Below are 17,843 nucleotides of genomic sequence, written 5' to 3' on the forward strand. Positions count from 1 at the left end.
AATGTATTTTATTGGGATTTTATGTGATAGACCAACACAAAGTGGTGCATAATTGTGAAGTGGAAGGAAAATGATACATGGATTTCAAATTTTTTTACAAATTAAAAACTGAAAGGTGTGGCGTGCAAAAGTATTCAGCCCCCCTGAGTCAATACTTTGTAGAACCACCTTTCGCTGCAATTACAGCTGCAAGTCTTTTGGGGTATGTCTCTACCAGCTTTGCACATCTAGAGACTGAAATTTTTGCCCATTCTTCTTTGCAAAATAGCTCAAGCTCAGTCAGATTGGATGGAGAGCGTCTGTGAACAGCAATTTTCAAGTCTTGCCAGAGATTCTCAATTGGATTTAGGTCTGGACTTTGACTGGGCCATTCTAACACATGAATATGCTTTGATCTAAACCATTCCATTGTAGCTCTGGCTGTATGTTTAGGGTTGTTGTCCTGCTGGAAGGTGAACCTCCGCCCCAGTCTCAAGTCTTTTGCAGACTCTAACAGGTTTTCTTCCAAGATTGCCCTGTATTTGGCTCCATCCATCTTCCCATCAACTCTGACCAGCTTCCCTGTCCCTGCTGAAGAAAAGCATCCCCACAGCATGATGCTGCCACCACCATGTTTCACAGTGGGGATGGTGTGCTCAGGGTGATTTGTAGTGTTAGTTTTCCGCCACACATAGCATTTTGCATTTAGGCCAAAAACTTCAATTGTGGTCTCATCTGACCAGAGCACCTTCCTCCACATGTTTGCTGTGTCCCCCACATGGCTTGTGGCAAACTGCAAACGGGATTTCTTATGGCTTTTTTTCAACAATGGCTTTCTTCTTGCCACTCTTCCATAAAGGCCCGATTTGTGGAGTGCACGACTAATAGTTGTCCTGTGGACAGATTCTCCCACCTGAGCTGTGGATCTCTGCAGCTCCTCCAGAGTTACCATGGGCCTCTTGGCTGCTTCTCTGATGAATGCTCTCCTTGCCTGGCCTGTCAGTTTAGGTGGACGGCCATGTCTTGGTAGGTTTGCAGTTGTGCCGTACTCTTTCCATTTTCGGATGATGGATTGAACAGTGCTCCGTGAGATGTTCAAAGCTTGGGATATTTTTTTATAACCTAACCCTGCTTTAAACTTCTCCACAACTTTATCCCTGACCTGTCTGGTGTGTTCCTTGGGCTTCATGATGCTGTTTGTTCACTAATGTTCTCTAACAAACCTCTGAGGCCTTCACAGAACAGCTGTATTTATACTGAGATTAGATTACACACAAGTGGACTCTATTTACTAATTAGGTGACTTCTGAAGGCAATTGGTTGCACTGGATTTTATTTAGGGGTATCAGAGTGGATGGAGCCAAATACAGGGCAATCTTGGAAGAAAACCTGTTAGAGTCTGCAAAAGACTTGAGACTGGGGCGGAGGTTCACCTTCCAGCAGGACAATGACCCTAAACATACAGCCAGAGCTAGAATGGAATGGTTTAGATCAAAGCATATTCATGTGTTAGAATGGCCCAGTCAAAGTCCAGACCTAAATCCAATTGAGAATCTCTGGCAAGACTTGAAAATTGCTGTTCACAGACGCTCTCCAGAGTATATGTGTGTTTGTGTATATATGTGTGTGTATATATGTGTGTGTATATATGTGTGTGTGTGTATATGTGTGTATATATGTGTGTGTGCGCGTGCATATGCATATGTGTGTGTATATATGTGTGTGTGCGCGTGCATATACATATATGTGTGTGTATATATATGTGTGTGTGTATATATATGTGTGTATATATATGTGTGTGTGTATATATGTGTGTGTGTGCGTATATATGTGTGTGTGTGTATGTGTATATGTGTGTGTGTGCGCGTGCATATATATATATGTGTGTGTGTATATGTGTGTGTACATATATGTGTGTGTGTGCGCGTGCATATATATATGTGTGTGTGTGTGTATATGTGTGTGTATATATATGTGTGTTGAGTGTATATATATGTGTGTATATATATGTGTGTAAATATATATGTGTGTGTATATATGTATATGTGTGTATATATATATGTGTGTGTGTGTATGTGTATATATGTATATGTGTATGTATATGTGTGTGAATAATAACAGTGAAATGATGAATCCTCTGACTAATCGAGAAGTAGCCGTGGGTTTTATGAAAAGTTACTTGATCAGTTCAACAGTTTTAAACAGATAAATTTAATTCCACTTTTTAATGTTACCAGATGAAGGACATCACCAGGTTAAAGATCGTCAGTACAAAGTTACAAAAAGACCCATCCAAGTCTGAATAATAACCAACAATCTTATGCCACTTTGTGTGAACATCGTGGTATAGCATGGAGCAGCAGATAGTCCTTGTGTTTGCTTGCTAGTTATTGCTAATCAATACTCATTTTATGAGCCTCATGGAAGTCAGTCTGTGCACTTACAAAGTATTCTATATCACGGGCTGAAGAAGGATCATGACCTGTAACGTCATCTATCCATGTTCTCGAGGATGGTGCCTGACCCACTGAATTACTCCAGCACTTTGTGTCTTTTTTGTAAACCGGCATTCACAGTTCCTTGTTTCTATATAAGATGTTGAATTTGAATATAATGTACTCAATCTATGGGTGGGTTAGAACTTTAGTTTACTTTAGAGATACAGTTTGGAAACGTGCCCTTCGGCCCATCGAGTCCATAGAGACCAATGATCACCCATACACTGGTTCTAGCCTACACGCTAGGGGCAATTTACAGAAGCCAGTTAACCTACTTCTTTGGAGTGTGAGAGGAAACCAGAGCACCCAGAGAAAACCCTCGCGTTCACAGGGAGAACGAACAAATACCGTACAGACAGCATCCATAGCCAGGATCGAACCTGGGTCTTTGGCGCTGCGAGACAGCAACTCTACCGCTGCACCACTGTGCTGCCCAGAGGTAGTTGAGGACCATTTTCTCACTTTGTGAAGACTGTGGTGACCATAGACAAAGCTGACTACTGAGAAATTTAGCTTGCTGCAAATTTCAGGAACTGCTGCAGCTGTGCAAAGTCCTGTTCAGATTTTACCCAAAGGACTGTTTGTAATTTGTGTACAATATGGAGAGGAACAAGATTGATTTTCAGCAGAGTGTGAATCAATAAATCACAGCTCTTCAACTTGAAAACACCTCAAAGCAGGTTTTTTTTATAAACGATAGAAATGACCCAATAGTGTTTAACACAAAATGAAAGCAAAAAAACATATTCAGATTTATCTAGAAAGTGGGCAAGGAAAGTACAAGTACTGGATTGTGAACAGATACCGATTTATTCATACAAAGGATAATCAACAGTTGGAACAAATTACCAGTGTTTTGAGGCCAGTTCAATAGAGTTAAGAAATAGCTGGATAAAATGAAAAAGTAAGATAAAATCAGATCAGCCATATGTCTTTCAATGGCCATTTGTAATCCTGATGATCCTCTATATTTTGCAAAATCGAACCAGTCAAATATTATCCCATCTAGGCATTATATCGTGGATTTCTCTAGACCACAGTCCAAATTAATTGGTGTTTTAGAAAGCACTTTACTTGGTCAGATTTATCAGGATTGGCTGTGTTATTAACTCCTACAAATGACTTGATTTTTTTGTTATTCATTTTGGGGAGGTTTTGGTTATCTTTTGATAAATGATAAACCATTGCTTTTAGAACAAGAATTATACAAAGGACAAATGCACCAAAGATCCGTACAGCATGGAAACAGGCCAATTTGTCCAAGTCGACCAACGTCCCACTTACCTGCGTTTGGCCTATATCCCTCTAAACCTATCCTATCCATGAACCTGTCTAAATGAACAAGGGTCTCAACCTGAAACGTCACCCATTCCTTCTCTCCAGAGATGCTGCCTGGCCCGCTGAATTGTGCCCATCTTAAATGCTTCTTAGAGGTTTTGATAGTACCTGCCCCAACTACCTTTGACTCACCAAATTTTGAAAAATAAATGATAATTAAATTGACACTGACTATATCTGCACATTCAATGTCATTGATTGCTGGCTGTTTTTTGTTTTCAATAATTATTTTGCACACCATTACCAAGCCACCTGATAGACCAACATGTTCAATTATGCAGGTGCAGACAAATGCAATTGTGTTGTGTAGTCAAAACACAATTTTGAAGTAAAATTTGTGGTAATTCAAGGTTTAAATATTTTGAGGGTACAATAAAACGAAACTGCGGATGCTGGTTTATACCAAAGGACAGCTGGAATTTGCTCTCAGATGCTTTTGTTTTCCTTTAACGTGGAACTAAATGTTGCAGGAGTATTCCTCCCTAACTCCATCTTTAATATAAAAACATCATTGTTGATCATAAAGCCCTCTGTGGGAGAGAGTTTTTGTACTATACCCGTATCCCATATCTGATAGGCACAGACATAAAATAAAACAGCTCGTAGATCAGCGGTGAGTCTATCGAACAAGTCCTTTTATTAAAGGACTTATCAATGTACAGCACATCAGGAAGCCGACTGAGGATATTCAAACTGCTTCAATAAGCCACAGTACTTACACACAGAGCATTTCTATATCCTCATGACACAATGGTTACTTGTGGAGTTGAAATAAATCATTAATCAATGTCTCTGTAACCTTCTATCTTTGTCTTTCCCGAGAGTTAACTTTAACCTTACGGTTCTTGTTGTTTTGTGAATCTCTCTCCCATATATCTAACAAATAAATGGCATAAATGTCAATGTCCCTATAGGGACATACCCACTAATTGGGGTCCCCTCGTTAAAGAAGTCGTTAACTATTTGCGAGACTTGCCCCCCAAACGCAGTCACGAAGAGCAGCTGTAATCTCAAGATTTCCCTAGATAAGAACCAAGGCAGAACTGCAAAGGGTATTCTTCCCCCCCCCCCCCAATAGATAAGAAAGCCTGCTTTTCAGCAAAATGTTTCAACTTTAGCCATTTTAACTACATTCTATATCGGCTATTTCCCCATCATGCTGCCCAGTATGTGAGTTCCAGGGTTAACCATATTATAATCTACTCATCTTCCTCATAATTCTCTAAATTCCCGACAACACCGCCCATCAGCATCTAACTCTGCTAAATATGCATCGCCCCTGTACTTTACTGCCCATAGGGTTTGATTTCTCTTGCAGCCTGGTGATGCATTCCCATAAGATTAGCAAACCAATTTGCCACAATCGGAATTCTTTGATTACAATATTAATTTCTAGGTTCTATTCAATTTAAATTACCAAGAACTCTTTTCAATTGATGTAATTACCTCCCAAAATTACTTGGAAGGTACAAATCTGAAGTTTGCCCCTTGGGTAATTCTCCAAGTTATAGAATATTATTTAAACATTACAGTGTAGGGTATTGAACTCAAAGCAGTCGTATTTCAAAGATTGTAACAGCAAGCAATCGTATAAATGCAGCACAAAGAACTGTCCTACATGGCTATAGTGCTTTAGTGAAGACGTCTCCACAAGATGTCTCTGGAGAAAGCCACTGTGAGAAATATTGCTTTACAAAAATATTAATTAATTTGTTCATAGAATATCTTAGTTGCAGTTGCTGTTTTTTTCTCCAGTCTTATAAGGGTGAAAAGACAGTGAACGATCAGATGAGATGTGCTGTTCAAAGATACAATGAGGTTTGGACATTGTGCCTGAATTATAATACTGAACATTGGTTGTGGTCACTCACAGATGAGGTGAGACGTGGATGTGTGCCAAGGTATAGCAAGCTGTGTGACTCGATTAAAATTGTACTCAATGGAACAAATAAAATATGCTGAACTGACTTTCCATACAAGTAACCTTGTTTAAAGAATGGCGATTGCAGAAGGAAGTGTTTGCATTCTATTGAGGTGGCTTTGGCAAATAAACCATATCAAATGAAAGCAAAATTGTTACTGCATTTCCAGTGGTTGACGGGAGAGAGCATGGTACTGTCATAGAAAGCTATCAAATGAGACTCTGGAGAATGTATTGAGATGTATCACAAGAACATTGCAAGCTGCTTCAAAATCAAATTTTTGACTTGTACAGGTTCTTTACATGCACCCAAGGGCAGGAAGAATCCTTTGATACTTCCTTAAAGAGTAAACATAGTAAAGCACTTCAGAAACTGGATGGATCAGCAACTGCATGGTTATTTCATCTACTGGTGGGACAACGACACATGAGGCAGCCTAAGTGCTAGGGAAATGCATTAAGACATGCAAAGCTCCAGAATTGTCCAAAGCCAGGTTGGAAATATTGGATGGCCAACTATAATAATAATAATAATAATAAATTTTATTTATGGGCGCCTTTCAAGAGTCTCAAGGACACCTTACAAAAATTGAGCATGTAGAGGAAAAACATGTAAGGGGAATGAAATAAATAGTAGAGACATGACTAGTACACAAAGTAAAGACAGAATTCAATACAAAACACAGTATGAGGCAATTAATGCACAGATGAAAAGGGACGGGGACGTGGGGCTAAGGATAGGCAGAGGTGAAGAGATGGGTCTTGAGGCGGGACTGGAAGATGGTGAGGGACACGGAATTGCGGATCAGTTGGGGGAGGGAGTTCCAGAGCCTGGGAGCTGCCCTGGAGAAGGCTCTGTCCCCAAAACTGCGGAGGTTGGACTTGTGGATGGAGAGGAGACCGGCTGATGTGGATCTGAGGGACCGTGAGGATTGGTAGGGGGAGAGGAGGTCAGTGAGATATGGGGGGGGGCCAGATGGTGGAGGGCTTTGTAGGTGTAACTATGGGCGGCAGCATAGGAAAATGTGGTACAGCCCCTTGGCCATAGATGTGAGAGATGACGGTCACCAGGCGAGATGAGATGATGCTGAAGCTGAAGTGTTTAATTTAGTCAGGATGGACTGAGATAGCAAGAGGCTGAATCTGCATTTTGCATGAAAGGCGAACTTGGCATTCAATGTGACCTAACACAGTGCAACATGATCAAATGTCTTCACTCCTGCAAATGTATGGTTGCCTCAGAATAAGAGAAGGTCTCTACCAGAGAGAGACAACAAGGACATTGTCTCAAAATAATGGATACCTGCAGATATCTGGAGATAATAATTATGGATAAACTGGATATTTAGAGAAAATAATAGAGACCAGGACGATTTATCAGTCGTGTCAGATCTGCTTCAAACTAGATGGGAAAATGTAGTTCATTGTTTTTGAAATTCTTGGATAATGGTGCATTTAATGATAGTCATTGCTAAGCATAAAGGACAGGTTGCCAGATATGGTATTCCTGATTTTAAGTCCCAGCTCACTTCACAGTTTAATCAGTGGACAACATTGTGTAACTTTCCATAGAGAATGCTGGCAAGATGGCCAGTGGACCGTTGAAGAAGGCTCTGTTCTCACTGTCAGGTATTCACCTGAATATGCAGGCCTTTTGCAACGTCCCTATCCAAGGGATGAAGAGAAAGCCTGCACAGATACTTCAGTAAGCAAACTGGAACACTCCTCCCATGAACACACTGTTAAAACCAGAGAAACAAAGGTATGTGGAAAGACAAACTGAGGCAGCCAAAAGAAGACAGAGTAACTAATAATTGCAGTAGACAGCACGACAGTGGTGACAAAGACATACACCGTGAAGGATCCGAGATAAGGAGCGGATGAAACTTGCATTGGACATGCCTGAAGGTAGTTGTGGCTCGATATACATACACACATGCACGCACACACGCACGCTTGAGAGAACAAAGAAATTGTCTCCTAACAATGGACGCCTGCAAATATCTAGGCCGTTACTTAGAAAATAGGTGCAGGAGTAGGCCAATCGGCCCTTCGAGCCTGCACCGCCATTCAATATGATCATGGCTGATCATCCAACTCAGTATCCTGTACCTGCCTTCTCTCCATACCCCCTGATCCCTTTAGCCACAAGGGCCACATCTAACTCCCTCTTAAATATAGCCAATGAACTGGCCTCAACTACCTTCTGTGGCAGAGAATTCCAGAGATTCACCACTTTCTGTGTGAAAAATGTTTTTCTCATCTCGGTCCTAAAAGATTTCCCCCTTATCCTTAAACTGTGACCCCTTGTTCTGGACTTCCCCAACATCGGGAACAATCTTCCTGCATCTAGCCAAGGATGCCAAGGATAGTGTTCCATATAAGTGGACAATGCCATTATAGGAAGAATCATGCATGATGGAAGCAAAGAAAGACACCAGAGGATGTACCTTCTAACTCTACTAAGAGCACAAAGATTCATCATGGTTCATTGGGAATTGCAATCATTTACCACGAGATGTGCAGATTTGGAAGGGACCATTGATTAAAGTGCCTGGAAGAATTTGTGCTAAAGTGTGTAGAGGTTAGCCAACTATTTTGGATTTGATTGTCCCTTTTTTTATCCCATTAAGGAAATCATTTAATGTGTATGAAGGAACTGCAGGTGCTGGTTTACACCAAAGATAGAAACAAAATGCTGGAGTAACTCACAGCGGGACAGGCAGCATCTCTGGATAGAAGGATGGGTGACGTTAAGGAAATGGTTTAACATTGCAATAATGATATATACTATTTTCAGAGTTGCAGCATGGATCAATAATGTGTGAGTTGCTTCAGTGTAGAAATTATGAGAAGCTGGGATTCTTTGTGGAGAAAACCGGGATAAAATCCTGTTTTACAAAGTACGAGTTATTTTATTAAAAGTTCAAATTATTCACCATTGAGTGAAAGGACTAATTGAGACAAACTTTCACACATTTCAGGTTCAGGGACTATTCAGCGTTGAAGGTAACCTTATGATTATCTATTGTGCTATTTCTAGCAGTTAATTTCCAGCTTGATAACTTGATAACTTAAAACAGTTTTCCTTCAGATGAGATGATCAATATACCTTTTGGATGTAATTGGTTTTAACTTTTTTCTACACATTGCCTATTCCACGGAGAAATTGATTTCCTAGTATTGGGCTTATCTACTTCTACGAATTATTTAAACAATTGGGGAACAAAAAGCTAATTGCATTTTTCTAACATCAATGACTGAGAGGATCTGAATCATTTAATGTTGGTGGATTATTCCCAACCTCCCATTATTTCCTGTATCGTGCAACCACTTTTGTTGTTCATCGGATTTACCAGACAATCCTGCTGATTGAAATCAGGTAACTTTGTAGATGAATCAAATTCGTCATAAATTCACTTTTTTAAAAACATTATGCCAGAATTACAATAATGTTCTGGAATCCAAATAATAACCTTCTGAACCTTCTGAATTTGTAGTCAGCAGGGCAGTCCTCTGCATATCGCCAATATACAAATGTAATGAAAGCCATGAAAGCTTTTAGTACTATTTCCTTAATTTAATAAAATGAAGTGTCTTTGAAATACATGCAACAGTTTGAATAATGTGGTTAAAGTGTGTGTGTGAAGAATGGAGGCAGGATGCATCTTTACATAAGGGATGGGAGCAGGAGTTTGGAATACAGTCCCTAAAACCTGCTCCATTATTCAGTAAGGTAATAACGGACCTGATCATTGGTTTCATTTGTACTTTATTCCATGTTCACGTAACCACAAATCTGTCCATCTCACTCGAAACATCACCTACCCATATTTCCAGAGATGGTGCCTGACCAACTGAGTTACTCTCGTACTCTGTGTCTTTTTGTGAGCCTTCATCTGCAGTTCTTTGTGTCTATATCTCAACCTCCAATGTATTTAGTGACTCAACATTCACAGCTTCTTGGTACAGTGAGTACCAATGCTTTGCCACCTTTTCTAAGTGAAGAAAATTGTCCTGCTCTCGATTTAAAGTCAACATCATCTTATCCTGAGGCTAGGTCACTGGTATTTTAGAGCCTTGCACTAAGAGAAACATTCACACTATATTCTGTCCAGCAGTTTTAACATTGTATGATGTGTTTTAGTACATCGTGCTCATTTAAGGGCGAGGCCACTCTCCGATGTGTATTATTTAGGCTTTATTGACTTGAGGAAAACATTTTTCACACAGAGAGTGGTGAATCTCTGGAATTCTCTGCCACAGAAGGTAGTTGAGGCCAGTTCATTGGCTATATTTAAGAGGGAGTTAGATGTGGCCCTTGTGACTAAAGGGATCAGGGGGTATGGAGAGAAGGCAGGTACAGGATACTGAGTTGGATGATCAGCCATGATCATATTGAATGGCGGTGCAGGCTCGAAGGGCCGAATGGCCTACTCCTGCACCTATTTTCTATGTTTCTATGTTTCTATGACAAAGATCAAGACTGTGAAACAAGGCAAAAACGTTTGTAACTGGGCTCTCCTTCACAGCGATCACTTGGTTTCTTATTCATGAAACTCCTTCCTCATCTTTCATTCTTCTGAAGTACTGAGCAGATCAGCCCTTTCTTCACTCAATCTTTTCTTGTAGATAATGCCTTCATTCCAGGAATCAATTAAAGTGTTAATGGAATTTAAACGTATGAAAACTGGTTGCTTAATTCCCTGCATTAGCTCATAATGATACAATTTTTCCCACTAAAATAATTTGAAGTTTCCCCCCGAAATTACACTGTAATATGTATCATTAAATGAATCAGAACAAGTGAAGTTCACAAAATGTGTGAGTTATCGTGAACCAGCTATGTTGCAGGCATTTTCAGGCCAATGAGTAACACTGCAAGGGAGGAGTTATTTTTACTCGCTGTATTCATTTTATTTCCAACAAACCAGATATATTTTTCCCCTCCTTGGTGTTTGCTTTCTCTTTGAAATGGTTTGGTTTAGTTTAGAGATACAGCGTGGAATACACCTACCCTTTGGCCTATCGAGTCCACGCCGACCATCCATTCACACTAGTTCTATGTGTAGGAAGGAACTGCAGATGCTGGTTTAAGCCAAAGATAGACACAAAAAGCTGGAGTAACTCAGCGGGTCAGGCAGCATCTGTGATGAGGTTTATTTTCAATGCAAAGGCATGATAACCCGGGGCAGCACAGCGGTAGAGTTGCTGCCTTACAGCGCCAGAGGCCCAGGTTCGATCCTGACTACGGGTGCTGTCTGTCTGCATTTTGTATGTGCTCCCTGTGACCTGCCTGGGTATTCTATGGGTGCTCTGGTTTCCTCCCACGCTCCAAAGAAGTACAGGTTTGCAGGCTAATTGGTTTGGTAAAATTTGTACATTGGCCCTCTACGACCAAGAAGAACAAAAGCAGCAGGAATTTGAAGAACGCTATCACCTGCATGCCAATATCCACCCAGACTTGGCAAAGGAACACCAACCCTTCACCATTATGGTGTCCAAATCCTGGAACTGCCTAAACACCAGCATCGTGTACACAATTCATGAGGGTTTTGCTATCCACACTCATCAAAGTTATTAATAAGTAAAAATATTAGTGTCAACCAGTCAGCGGATTTGGAAGCATTGGGGTCAATGTTGACGAGTTGTTCTCCAGTCAAATTCTATTGAATGTCACACACAACACATCTGTGCGATCTGATAGTTTAGATTTAGCAAAACATTCTATTGCTTGTGGATTCAAAAGGCATGAATAGGGAGTTGTAAAAGTAAAGGCGAAATATAGCAAGGGTAAAATTCTTACCTTGGGTAATTGCAGAAAAAAATCAACGCGATAAAGAGTGATGAGAATGTGAGCATGTGCTGACGTATCTTTCACTAGCTTTAGCAAAGGCTAAAATTGTAACTCCTAAAGCTATTTATCTTATAATTGACACACTAGTTTCATACACTTTTGGGATTTCTATCCATTTTGAAAATCCCTTAATATATAAGACTAAGCTCGCACCCACGAATTTAGTTTAATAACCAAGAAACCAATAATCACATGATCTCTAGCGTTAAAAAGCTCAATTCCAATTTCATAGCCGTGCTTCACTGACTTAACCTCTGCTTTGTAATTTTTTTACTTTATTTCCAGGACAGAGATTTTGCCGTGCTGTTAAATAAACACTTAAGTATTTTTAAATGTTCCACTTTAAAGAATAGACCAAAGCTGATGGATTATTTTCTATCCTACAAGAGAATAGACTCTTTATATACAGTATATCCTTTATATAGTATAAAGGATGCTCCACACTATAACAAGCAGGGTTATGACATAATATTTCAAAGGTTAATATTGTGAACTAAATGCAGTTGAATAACTATTTTTAAATTGTTTTGAATTTTCATCTTGTCAATCTTGGCAGATTTTAATTTTGTTGTTAAAAATACGAAGTAGATTATTTCAGACCTTATTGCATAAATGGTTTCTGATGGAGTAAAGAAAATGTGGGGAGGAGAAATGAGCACAACATAAAATCATAGTGTCGGCTGGCAGGAAACTTCAGTCCGTGTTGCTTCCTGCCAGCCCTCGTGCACACAGGTAGATGGAATCTGTTGCAATTCATGAACCCAATTGCTCCGTGTGAAGAATGGCAAGCTGGCCTCAGAAACCCAGGAACGTGCGCGAAAAGCAGATCCCCTGCACACACCGGTGATGTCCTTGGGGAGGGTGATGAGTGCGTTTGCTCTGTCAAACATGGCAGCAATCACCCGTCTCATCCATTCATAGACAGCAGGCTGATTGATGTCACTGATGTGCCTTGAGCACCATGAAGGATCCCCGAGGCAGCAAAGTTCACAGCTAACTTGATGAACAGCCACAGGCGATGCTGTGCTAACTGTGGAAATTGGCTACAGGTTTGGCTGCAGGACAACGATACACAGCCTCCGTGGGGAATCGAAGCCTCCAGTAATTTTCTTTCAAGAACTGGAAGTATATCGTTCTGTCCATTTGTTACTGTTGAGGGGGAGTAATTGCTCTGCACACAGTTATTTCCTCTCCATTCAGCTGCAAATCCTTTTGCATCCCTTGACCATTGTCACGTCCTCCTCACCTGATTCTCCCTCTGCTCCCAAAACAGCTGGATGCCCTGAAGTTCACTCGCAGTTCCCAATCAACGGTGGTGACGAATGATTTCCAATCGCGCAGAAACAGAAGGCAGAGAGTTGACACAGTTGATGTGTCTCGGTACAATCCGTCTAGCTTTCCCTCAGAATGACCGAAGATCTTACAAAGCAACATGCCACCTGGCTGTCCAAGTGAGTTCAATATCAATGGGAGTCAGCAAATAGAGGTGGCGATGTCACAAAATGGTGCTACTTGTCTGGGGATTGCAAATCTTGGGGAGGTTTGCAACTATTACACATGGGAGCTACAGCCACCAAGGATTAAAGCTTACAAAAAAAACAACTGTTAGGAAATCATTCGTTATACAGACAGACTTTAATTCAATCGCATAACATTTCTCTTTTGCAGTTGGGCATGCATGTCAATGTCTCCTCATGTGGACATCGATTTGTGTTTCCAGCCCCATGGGCACAGTTCCAAACGCACGCCTGACGGATCAATGACTCGGATTTTAACCTGATCTCTGGTGCTGCCTGCATGGGGTATGCACATATTTCCTGTGTCCACAAGTATTTCCTCTGGATGCTCCAGTTTTCTCCAGCATCCAAGACCATGACATTGTAGGCTAATTGTCAGCGATACATTGCCCCCACTACGTAGCTATTTGGAGGGTGTTGATGCCTTTGTGGGGCAAATACAATGGAATTAATGATGCTTGATGGTCACTGGTGGGCGTAGCATCTGTTTCTGCGCTTCATATCTCAATGGGCGAATCATGGTTACACAATTCAACCCTTTTTTTGGTGTAAAGTTCACATGTTATGGGATCATTCTATGTGTCGGGGTTTATTGCAGTATTGTAGAGAGAATTATGGTTATGAGAATTAGGAGTACAGAGAAGGTTCAGGAGTACAGAGAAGGTTCACCAGACTGATTCCTGGGATGTCAGGACTTTCATATGAAGAAAGACTGGATAGACTCGGCTTGTACTCGCTAGAATTTAGAAGATTGAGGAGGGATCTTATAGAAACTTACAAAATTCTTAAGGGGTTGGACAGGCTAGATGCAGGAAGATTGTTCCCGATGTTGGGGTCACAGTTTAAGGATAAGGGGGAAATCTTTTAGGACCGAGATGAGGAAAACATTTTTCACACAGAGAGTGGTGAATCTCTGGAATTCTCTGCCACAGAAGGCAGATGAGGCCAGATCATTGGCTATATTTAAGAGGGAGTTAGATGTGGCCCTTGTGGCTAAAGGGATCAGGGGGTATGGAGAGAAGGCAGGTACAGGATACTGAGTTGGATGATCAGCGGCGGTGCAGGCTCGAAGGGCCGAATGGCCTACTCCTGCACCTATTTTCTATGTTTCTATGTTTCTACGTTACCATGCATCCAGTCTTTTGGGGACCAATTCAGACTGATTACCATTACCTGCTCGGTGGCAGTATAATTTGTAAGGCACCGTGTCAACCAGGCCCCTGGTCAGCTGAGATGTTGGTCCACTTGTTTGTAGTCTAATTGGCTTGGTTAAATTGTAAATTGTCCCTAGAGTGTGTAGTGTTAGTGTGCGGGGATTACTGATCGGCGCTGACTCGGTGGGCCGAAGAGCCTGTTTACACGGTGTATTTCTAACTAAACTAAAATGATGTGGGAAGGACTGCAGATGCTGGTTTAAACCGAAGATAGACACAAATAGCTGCAGCAACTCAGCGGGGTAGGCAGCATCTCTGGAGAGAAGGAATGGGTGACGTTTCGGGTCGAGGCCAGTCTGAAGAAGGGTCTCGACCCGAAACGTCACCCATTCCTTCTCTCCAGAGATGCTACCTGCCCCACTGAGTTACTCCAGCTTTTTGTGTAAACTAAAATGATGATATTGTGATTGAAACCGACTATAATAATACTTCATCATCATCATATTGTGTGTTAACACGGGCTTCAGCAAGGTAGTATACTCTAATTTAGCGTTTTTAGCTGATTTAGCGTTTTTGCGTTTTATTTTTGTACTTATTTCCTATCACAGATATGCGAAGCATTGAAGAACCAACACTGATGCAGCCAAAATAGATTACACTCAGCTCTTTCCTTAGGGTGAATCACAGCTAGAGAAAGATTAATGGGATATAGATTTGTCCAGCAGGCCAGAAGGTACAGCTAATGTGATGAGCTTCAGCTCACCAGGGTAACCTGAGATTCAATATGTTCATCCACTGTCATTCTGTCCAGAACTCTCTGTGAGAGCATTGATCTTTTGAATGAGATTGAAATTGGAATTACAGACAAACACTATGGAAGTGTGAATGCTTGCTTGCGCCTGTCCCCCATGCAACACAGCAAGCAAATGTGTTATGCAATGAATTTTTTTGCATCGCCAAATTAATGGTCAATGGATACTGCCCTTGAGCTGAACAGAAGGTTCACTGTCCCTACAAGCCTGAACCAGGGACTAGACTTTGATTTAGCTGAGCATTTTCTTTGTGTTGCCAAACCCTGCCTGAAGACAATCAATCGTGTAAATTGTACTGCAAAAGTGAAACAAGTGAAAACTAAATAAATGTTCCTCTCAGATCTCCTGAACACCACCTATCTATCACCTGGAATCCTCTTGTCGTTGATACTCCCACGCAACCTGCTAACTGATGGAAATGTTCAAACTTGACATTCATTGGGCTTTGGGATCCATTTCTTGTTCAGTAACTTAATGAAACATGGCATGGTTGGCATGGACTCGATGGGCCGAAGGGCCTGTTTCCATGCTGTATCACTAAACTAAACTGAATTCCCTCTCCAATCTCCTAAAAACTTACCTATCTCTCACCTTAAACCGATGCCATCTTGTCTTAGATAACGTCAATGTGGGGAGAAATTTCTTCTCATCTGCCCTATCTAACTCTCTCATCATTCTCTACACTTATCAGGTTACCCCAAAGCCACCTCCACTTCAGAGTAAGCAACCCCAGAGTATCTACTCTCGCCTTATAACTCCAATCCAGGCTACATTTGGAATCTCCTCTGTACCCTTTTCCAACATAATCACTTTATTGGATGGAGAAGATTGCAAAATGCTGTTTGTGGAAGAGCAGAGGATTTATCCAGCGATCCAGTCAAATCCTTGCATTGATAAAAAATGCATGTTAGACTACCTGATTATTATCGCATTGCGATTTGTGGGAGTTTGCTGTGTATGACATGCTCCCTTGGTTGCAGTGGTCCGGACACTTCAAGCAGTAATTCACTGACTGCAAATAGACACACATGAGTGATAGGAGTAGAATTAGGCCATTCGGCCCATCAAGTCTACTCCGCCATTCAATCATGGCTGATCTATCTCTCTCTCCTAACCCCATTCTCCTGCCTTCTCCCCATAGCCTCTGACACCTGTACTAATCAAGAATCTATCGCTGCCTTAAAAATATCCACTGACTTAGCCTCCACAGCCTTCTGCGGCAAAGAATTTGACAGATTCACCACCCTCTGAATAAATAAATTTCTCCTTCCTAAAAGAATGTCCTTTAATTCTTGTCTGAGACTCTCCCACTAGTGGATACATCCTCTCCGCATTCACTATATCCATGCCTTTCACCATTCTGTATGTTTCCATGAGGTCCCCCTCATTCTTCTAATCTCCAGCGAGTACACGGCCAGTGCCGACAAACATGGGTTAACCTACTCATTCCTGGGATCATTCTTGTAAACCTCCTCTGGACCCTCTCCTGAGCCAGCATATCCTTCCTCAGATATGGTGCCCAAAATTGCTCACAATAGTGTTGGGACATCCTAAGGTTGCTATAACAGTGCGAGTCTTCTCTTTAAAACCAGAGCATTTTTGGAACACAGTGGGTCAGTTAGCATTGATTTTAAGTTGATGACCTTCCATTATAATAATTCTGAACTGTCCCACCCTCTACCGGTACCATTTTCCCTGGTTGAAGGCTTTTTGAGTTTAGTTTAGTTTAGAGATACAGCACGGAAACACTGGGTCCGTGCTGACCAGCGATCCACGCAAATTAACACTGTCCTATGCACACTAGTGACAATTTACAATTATTCCAAGCCAATTAACCTACAAACCTGTACGTCTTCAGAGTGAGGGAGGAAACCGGCGATCCCGGAGAAAACCCACACAGGTTACGTGGAGAACGTACAGCCTCTGTACAGACAGCACCCGTAGTCGGGATCGAACCCGGGTCTCTGGTGCTGTAAGGCCGCAACTCTACCGCTGCGCCACCAGTTCTAGCTTTTGAGCATTCATGATCATTTATTCTGTGCATGAAGTTTTAATACGAGGAAGGTTAACCTAAGGAAGGCTACCGGCCCGGATGGCGTGACAGGAAGGGTTCTGAAGGAATGTGCAGACCAGCTCTCCGAGGTCTTCACGAAAATCTTCAACCTGTCCCTGTCCAAATCCATCATCCCACCGTGCCTGAAGTCTGCCACAATCATCCCACTACCAAAAAAGCCTGTTATCAGCGGCCTTAACGATTACCGACCGGTCGCTCTCACACCAGTCATCATGAAGTGTTTCGAGAGGCTGGTCCAGCAGCACATCAAAGCCAGCCTCCCGCCCACCTTCGATCCACACCAGTTTGCCTACAGAGCAAATAGGTCCACTGAGGATGCCATCGCCACTGCTCTTCACACTGCACTGACCCACCTCGAACACCAGGGGAGCTATGTGAGGATGCTTTTCATTGACTTTAGCTCCGCCTTCAATACCATCATCCCCAGCAGACTGGTGACCAAACTCATGGACTTAGGACTCTCCCAACCCATCTGCCTCTGGATCACGGACTTTCTGCCTAACCGCCCCCAGACCGTCAGACTGGGCCATCACCTCTCCACCCCCATCACACTCAGCACCGGCTCCCCACAGGGCTGTGTGTTGAGCCCCCTCCTCTACGCCCTCTACACCCACGATTGTGCCCCCGCCCACTCCACCAACACCATCGTCAAGTTTGTGGACGACACGACTGTGGTTGGACGTATCTCAGGAG

At 41.9% G+C, this 17,843-nt stretch overlaps 1 protein-coding gene across 3 annotated transcripts in view; it reads left to right on the forward strand.

Moving 5' to 3' along the window:
• Positions 1–17,843, forward strand: part of spock1 (SPARC (osteonectin), cwcv and kazal like domains proteoglycan 1) — a 389,701-nt gene that overhangs the window by 94,637 nt on the left and 277,221 nt on the right. The window lies entirely within an intron of this gene.

The sequence above is a fragment of the Amblyraja radiata genome, chromosome 11, assembly GCF_010909765.2.
Source record: "Amblyraja radiata isolate CabotCenter1 chromosome 11, sAmbRad1.1.pri, whole genome shotgun sequence".
In the NCBI taxonomy this organism is placed as follows: Eukaryota; Metazoa; Chordata; class Chondrichthyes; order Rajiformes; family Rajidae; genus Amblyraja; species Amblyraja radiata.